Source organism: Dipodomys ordii, unplaced genomic scaffold (assembly GCF_000151885.1).
Source record: "Dipodomys ordii isolate 6190 unplaced genomic scaffold, Dord_2.0 Scaffold119, whole genome shotgun sequence".
NCBI classification, from domain to species: Eukaryota; Metazoa; Chordata; class Mammalia; order Rodentia; family Heteromyidae; genus Dipodomys; species Dipodomys ordii.
In genome coordinates, this window is record NW_012267335.1 from 1480385 (window position 1) to 1486384 (window position 6000).

At 49.9% G+C, this 6000-nt stretch overlaps 1 protein-coding gene across 1 annotated transcript in view; it reads right to left on the reverse strand.

The window, feature by feature from the left end:
• Ednra (endothelin receptor type A) overlaps positions 1–1272 on the reverse strand; it is a 37982-nt gene extending 36710 nt beyond the window's left edge. Inside the window, exon 1 of the mRNA XM_013029513.1 lies at positions 1191–1272. The gene's annotated coding sequence lies outside the window, so the exon portion shown is untranslated. The remainder of the gene's footprint in view (positions 1–1190) is intronic.
• Between the last annotated feature and the right edge of the window lie 4728 nt (positions 1273–6000).

A 6000-nucleotide genomic window follows, 5' to 3' on the forward strand; every position in this document is an offset into this window, starting at 1 on the left:
TGAAATCACTTCCACACGCGGAGCTACAAATCTAAGGGACGGTTGTCAAAGGCATGTGGATGCCATGTGACAAATACAAAACCAAGTGGAAGACCCCACTCAGTGCCTGTTCTTTCAAGGATGTGTGTGTGTGTGTGTGTGTGTGTGTGTGTGTGTGTGTGTGTGAGATGCAGTCAAGCCAGACTTGCCAGTCATCACTCACAGCTCTGGGAACCATCTCAGGCTCAAACCTGAAGGAGATGTCTATAGATTCAGCACTTTTCCTTTTAGGGGGTCTTAGGAGGTTGCTGAGGAGCAAAAGCTATTTTTAAGGGACAGGATGGACTCCTCTTCAACCCTTCAAAGTTCACCTGAAATCAATAGTTAGGACATTCCAAACTTAAACACACAGCAGATTAGGTGAGCACAAGTAAAACGATGGCCAAAGGTATTTCCCAGTTAGTTAATACTTAAAAAACACACGGGCTGGGCTGGGGGAGGGGGAGTGTTTCCCTTCAAAAGTAGAGTCCAGGCCTCCATGAACACCGTGCTCCTTATCAACCTTACTCTCCACCTCCTGACAGCGTGGGGGGCGGGGGGGGGGGAACTACAAGTGGAGAAAAATCCAGAACTCTCTGAGAAGTCTCCTAGGGTTGAGCTCTCCAGCTGAGGAAGGCACCATTCATTCTCTGGTGGAGTCCGAGTCCCGTAGGTGCTGCGTTCCCACGTCTACCTGGAGAAAGCCATCAGCTGGGTGTACGCAGCATAGCTCAAAACCAGCTCTCTGGGGTTCTTCCCCGCCACTATGTGAAATGAGCTGAAGAAAACGCTCCCCCAGGCAAGCCCCCGCCCCGGACTAGCTACCGAGGGGCTTCTTGCACCCCAAGACATCAACTCCCACACACCACGTGCCCCTGGCACACTCAGAAGCAGGTGAGGGAGAAGTGGCGGCGCCAACTTCCCAGCCGACTTTTGGAGCCAGCCACGGTGCCCGGACGCCAGAGGAAAGGCCGGGGGAGGGGGGTGCACCCAGGGAGCCCTGCCGACATGCCTCCTCACCCCCGACCCGCGTCCCCCGGGGAGGGGCGCGGGTCCCAGCCCCGCGGTGCCCCGCGGTGCCCCGCGCGCGCGCTGCAGGACGCGGCACGAGGGCTCCTCCACGCCCCGTCCCGTCCCGTCCCATCCCGGCCCGGCCCGGCCCGGGTACCCACCGTGGAGCCGGCGAGCCGCGGCCGCAGCTGGCGAGGGTGGGTGGCGCGGAGAGCGGCGGCGGGGATCGCCGCGGGGTGAGGGCGTGGGGGGCGGTCCTCGCCGGGTCCCCCAGCCTCGGGCGACGACCGGCGGGGCGGACGCAGGCTCTCCACCTCCTCTCCAACGTCGTCCCGGGCGAGGGCTGGCCAGGCAAAGCAAGCGCGGGAGGAGCCGCCTCCTGCCCCCCCGCCCCCCCCCGGCCTCCCCTTCTCCTCCCGGGGCCCGGGCCCGGCCTCCACAGCCGCCGAGCCAACCTGGATCTCGGGTGCGTTTCCAGTGCGCGCTCGCTCGGGACGACTGGGCTACTAAAGAGCCGGGCGCACAGCTGCCGCCCCCCTCCGGGCCCCCGAGGGCCGAGGCTTTAACTATTTCCTTCCTGAAACGGAGCTGGGGGTGGGTCAGGAGGCGACGCGGACCGAGGACGGCCCTGGGAGCTCCTGCCCCGGGCGGGTTAGCGCCACCGCTCTGCTGCGCCCCGGGACCACAGGACGCACGGGCCGGACCGGCCCAGGGGCCCGCGCCCTGGCTCTGTCTCTGTCTCTGTCTGTCTTTCTGTGTGTCTCTCTCTGTGTCTCTGTGTGTCTGCTCTGTCCCTCTCTCTTGTCTCTCTGTCTGTGTCTCTCTCCGTGTCCTAATGTTTGTCTGTCTGTCTCTCCTCTGCACCCCGTCTCTTTATCTCCTGCAACTTCTAGAAACCAAATGGGGGGACAGGATACTGGACCGAGTTCAGGTCGCTGGTCTCTGCTCCCTGCCCCTTGCCAAGGAATATATATTTCTAAGCTGGGCACCAGTGGCGGCTCACGCCTGTCATCCTAGCTACTCTGGAGGCCCAGATCCGAGGGTCGCGGTTCAAAGCCAGTGTGGACAGGAAAGTCTGCGAGACTTATTTCCAATTAAGCCCCCCCCCAAAAAAAAGACACCCACAGAACAAAACACAAAAAATAACCCAGAAGTGCAGCTGTGGCTCAAGGAGTAGAGCATTAGCCTTGAGCCAAAGGACTCAGGGACAGCGCCCAGGCCTTCAGTTCAAGCCCCAGGACTGGCAAATTAAAAAAAAAAAAAAAAAGAACAACAAGAGGAGGAGGAGGAGGAAAGAAGAAAAGAAAAATCTATTTCTAACCCAGAGCCAAGAAAGAGATCTGGAGAGGCTGTGGAAAGTTCCAGGGTTGGGCTTAGAAAAATGAGCAGAGGATGCTTGCAGAAATCAGACTTGGGATGCAGACCCCTCCGAGGGCGGGGCTCTGCCCTTGGTCGCCGGAGGGGGTGTGTCCTAAGCAGGAAGGAGGAGGAGGGGCCAAGGCCCTGGCCATAAAGTTGGGGTTCTTCAGGCCAGGCCTGCTTGGAGCCCTGGTCCCCTCTGATCACTCCCTGAGTCTGGTCATGGGTGGCAGAAGGTCCACTGGGCCGTGGGGGCGGCCTCGGGCCGGGCAGGTCGGCTTTGCTCGCTGGGACTGGGGTAGACTAAGATGCTTGGCTCTCTGGGTGCCAGAGCGAGGTGTTCTCCATGCTGGGTGGTCTGGGCTTCCTCGCAGCAGCGTGGTGGCCACGTTCCAAGAATGAACTTCCCAAGAGACAGCAAATAGAAGCTGTTGCTCTTCTTCCGGCCCAACGCTGTCAGTTGGTCCAGTCTTTGTTAGAATGCACCCACCAGCCCCTCCCTACCTCTTGGGGCTGTGGTGCCGCCATGGCTGTTACAACAGCAGCAGAAAATATCGCTTTGTTGACAAGGATGCGCTGTATGTCTGGTAGGAATAGAAGATACTGCAACGTCTGTGAGAAACTGATGTGTTAGGATTGGCAATCCTAATTATACTGGAGAGGTAGCTCCATGATAGAGTGCTTGCCCAGCATGTACAAAGTCCTGGGTTGGATCTTCAGAACTAGGGGGAAAAAGAAACTCTGAGAGGCATTCTAACATGGGAAGACTTTGAAGACACAATGCAATGAGCTAGATGAAAAGCACATGTTATGTTTTCAAAGGACAAACATCACAACAATTTATTTTGCAGCTCTTAATTGGCTTTGTTTCTGATTCTAGAATGAAGCAACTCTTTGTTCCATAAAGTAGAATAAATGTTCCCATAAGCTGAGCAGAAGAGGTTTGGTTTTACATACAGAGAAAGGTTGAAGGAAGCAGAAACAGAACAAAGAGTGGATTGATCATGTCAGTTACTTTCTTATAAGGCTGGGACAGGAAGCAGAAAAACAAAAAACCTGACTAACTTAGGGCACTTCGTGTTTCCTTTTATCTGTGTGTGTGTGTGTGTGTGTGTGTGTGTGTGTGTGTGTAAGCAGTCCTATTTGGGAAATCTGATTGTTTTGTCTCTAATCCTAATGTTTTAGAATATCAGATAAACAGCTTAATTTCAACTTGGTAACATAAACTTTAGCACGAGGGACTCCATTTTGAGTTTTAGTCCAAAACTATGATACTTCCACAATATTATTCCACTTACTACAGAGAGTCCGAGGTCGAATACTGATCATCAGGAACCTGGAAAATGAGGACATTAGTTTAATATATTTAAGAGTTTTAATGTGGAATGATGAAAAGGTTCTGGAGTGGGTAGGTGAGGTTGGAACATCAGTTGGATTTACTTAACACCCACGAATTGTGCACATCAGAAGGGCTAAATGACAATTTCATATTATGTATATTTTACCATAATAAAAAATTCTTCTGACAGCAAGATGAAATCCACCTCCCTATGTTGATCTGCCCTCTGTGTATGTTCATAAAATGAGTTGACTGCATCATCTGAGAGAGATCTTCAAATAAATTTGTGTTACATATGAATCACCAGCTTAGACATACCTTTGTAACAGACTGAGGTGGCCTCACTCTAAGCGAGAACAACTCCAAGTTCCTCGTGGTGGGAGATTTATTCTATCTTTTCTACTCTACTTTGGGGAAAAGGACTCAGGAGAACTCAAACCATTTCAACTTCTAGTGACCCCTCTCTCCATAGCTAAGACTTAATGTACTAACCCCTCTTCGATTTCCCTGCTCTGTACTTCCAAAGAGCATGTAATGAATGCATTTGACTATCATCCTCATTCATTTCTTCCTTCCTTCCCCCTTCTCTTCCTCCTCCCTTCTACATTTTTCCATTCCTTCCTTTGTTCCTTCCAATTTGTTTCTTCCTTCGTTCCTTTCTGCCTTCCTTCCTGACTTCTTTCTTTCCTCCCTTTCTGTATATTAGGGCTTGAGCTCAGCCTGGGTGCTCTCTTAACATATTTTTACTTAAGACTGGCCCTCTACTATAGTTCTACTTTTGGCTTTTTAGTGATAAATTGGAGATTAACAATCTGGTAGACTTTCCTGCCTGGGCAGGTTTGAAATGCAATCCTCAGATCTCAGCCTTTTGAGTAGTTAGGATTGCAGGTGTGAGCCACCACCACCACCTGGCTGGCTGTTTTCAGCTTTCCTTCTAAAGGTTCTTTCTTTCCCTAGAAGGTGAATTGGGTTCAGATTTGTAGCTTTCCTGGCTGTAGGGGAAACTGTCTTGCTCACTCTTGACTTCTGATTCACATGCCTCACTAAGTGGTCCATTCCTGTAATGCTATTTCCAATGCCTTCTCTAGGTGTCAGTTAAATATTGATTCCATGTACACTAATTGCAGAAGCGTATGAAGTACTTAAGACAGCACTTAAAAACCAAACACTTTCTTTTTTTCCTTGGGGCAGATGTTCTTGTGAATTCGTCTCTTGATTCAGATTTGCAGATCCATTTCACCATTGCTAACTCCCCAATTCATGAATTTGAAGTGCAATAAAAGAACCGAGCCTCACAGCGTTTGCTGGGAATCCTGGGCGCTCTGGTGTTACCCGGAGGAAGTGCTTTAGCACCGATTGCTCTCCTCAACGGTGAACATGCTGCGGTGAGGATGTGTGGCTTATTCCTCTAAAGTTGAAATCTACAAGTAGAAAGTTGCTCTCTGCAAAGAAGAAATGGTTGATTTTCCTTAGAAAGGGTAAGTTCAAACGTGGGGTGACAGTTGATAGAATTTGGAGGTGAGATTGAGGATGAAACTCAGTAGGTATTGGGGGTGAAGCAGTCATGGCGGCAGGGTGCCATTCCAAATGAACACAGTGCTCTGCTTATAATTCTTAAAGTAACTAAGGACTTGCTCTCCTAGGGCATGAGCCCATTCAGTCAAAGGGCCAAAATGTTTACAGCGTTTTGCAGTTGAAATAGAATTACCCTGGAAATAAGGATGTCTGCAATCTGGCTCAATGTTGGTATTAAGTAAGTATGTCGTCTTGGGCAAGATGCTTGGCCCTCATGAGTCTGTTTCCTCACATGAAAGCGAGAGTGGAGAGATTGTGTTATCTATTCTTTATGATTCTATGATTCATGACTCTTGAGACTTAGGGGGTTTAAGGTCAAAATGTGCACTTTTGGCTATAAAACAGGTATTTAGGATGTAACAAAGTATTTTTTCATTAGGAAATGAAGTATTATTCATCATTGATCAGGATACAGAGAAAGAAAAGTTTTAGGAAGACTAGTTTGGCAGAAGTGTCGTACACATCTAAACAGACACTAGAGGCAAGAACGAGTTGGTGTGTGTCTTAGTAGGGATTAAGTGAGAAGGCTTAATGTTTCAGTGGACACTGCTTTGGTGGTTTGGGGTAAAGTTGAAGGCACAAATCTTTTTTTTTTCAGTAAATTTATTTTATTTTATTTGTGAACATACTGTACAGAGGGGTTACAATTACATGGGCAGGATAATGCGTACATTTCTTACCAAGCATTGCAGCCTCCT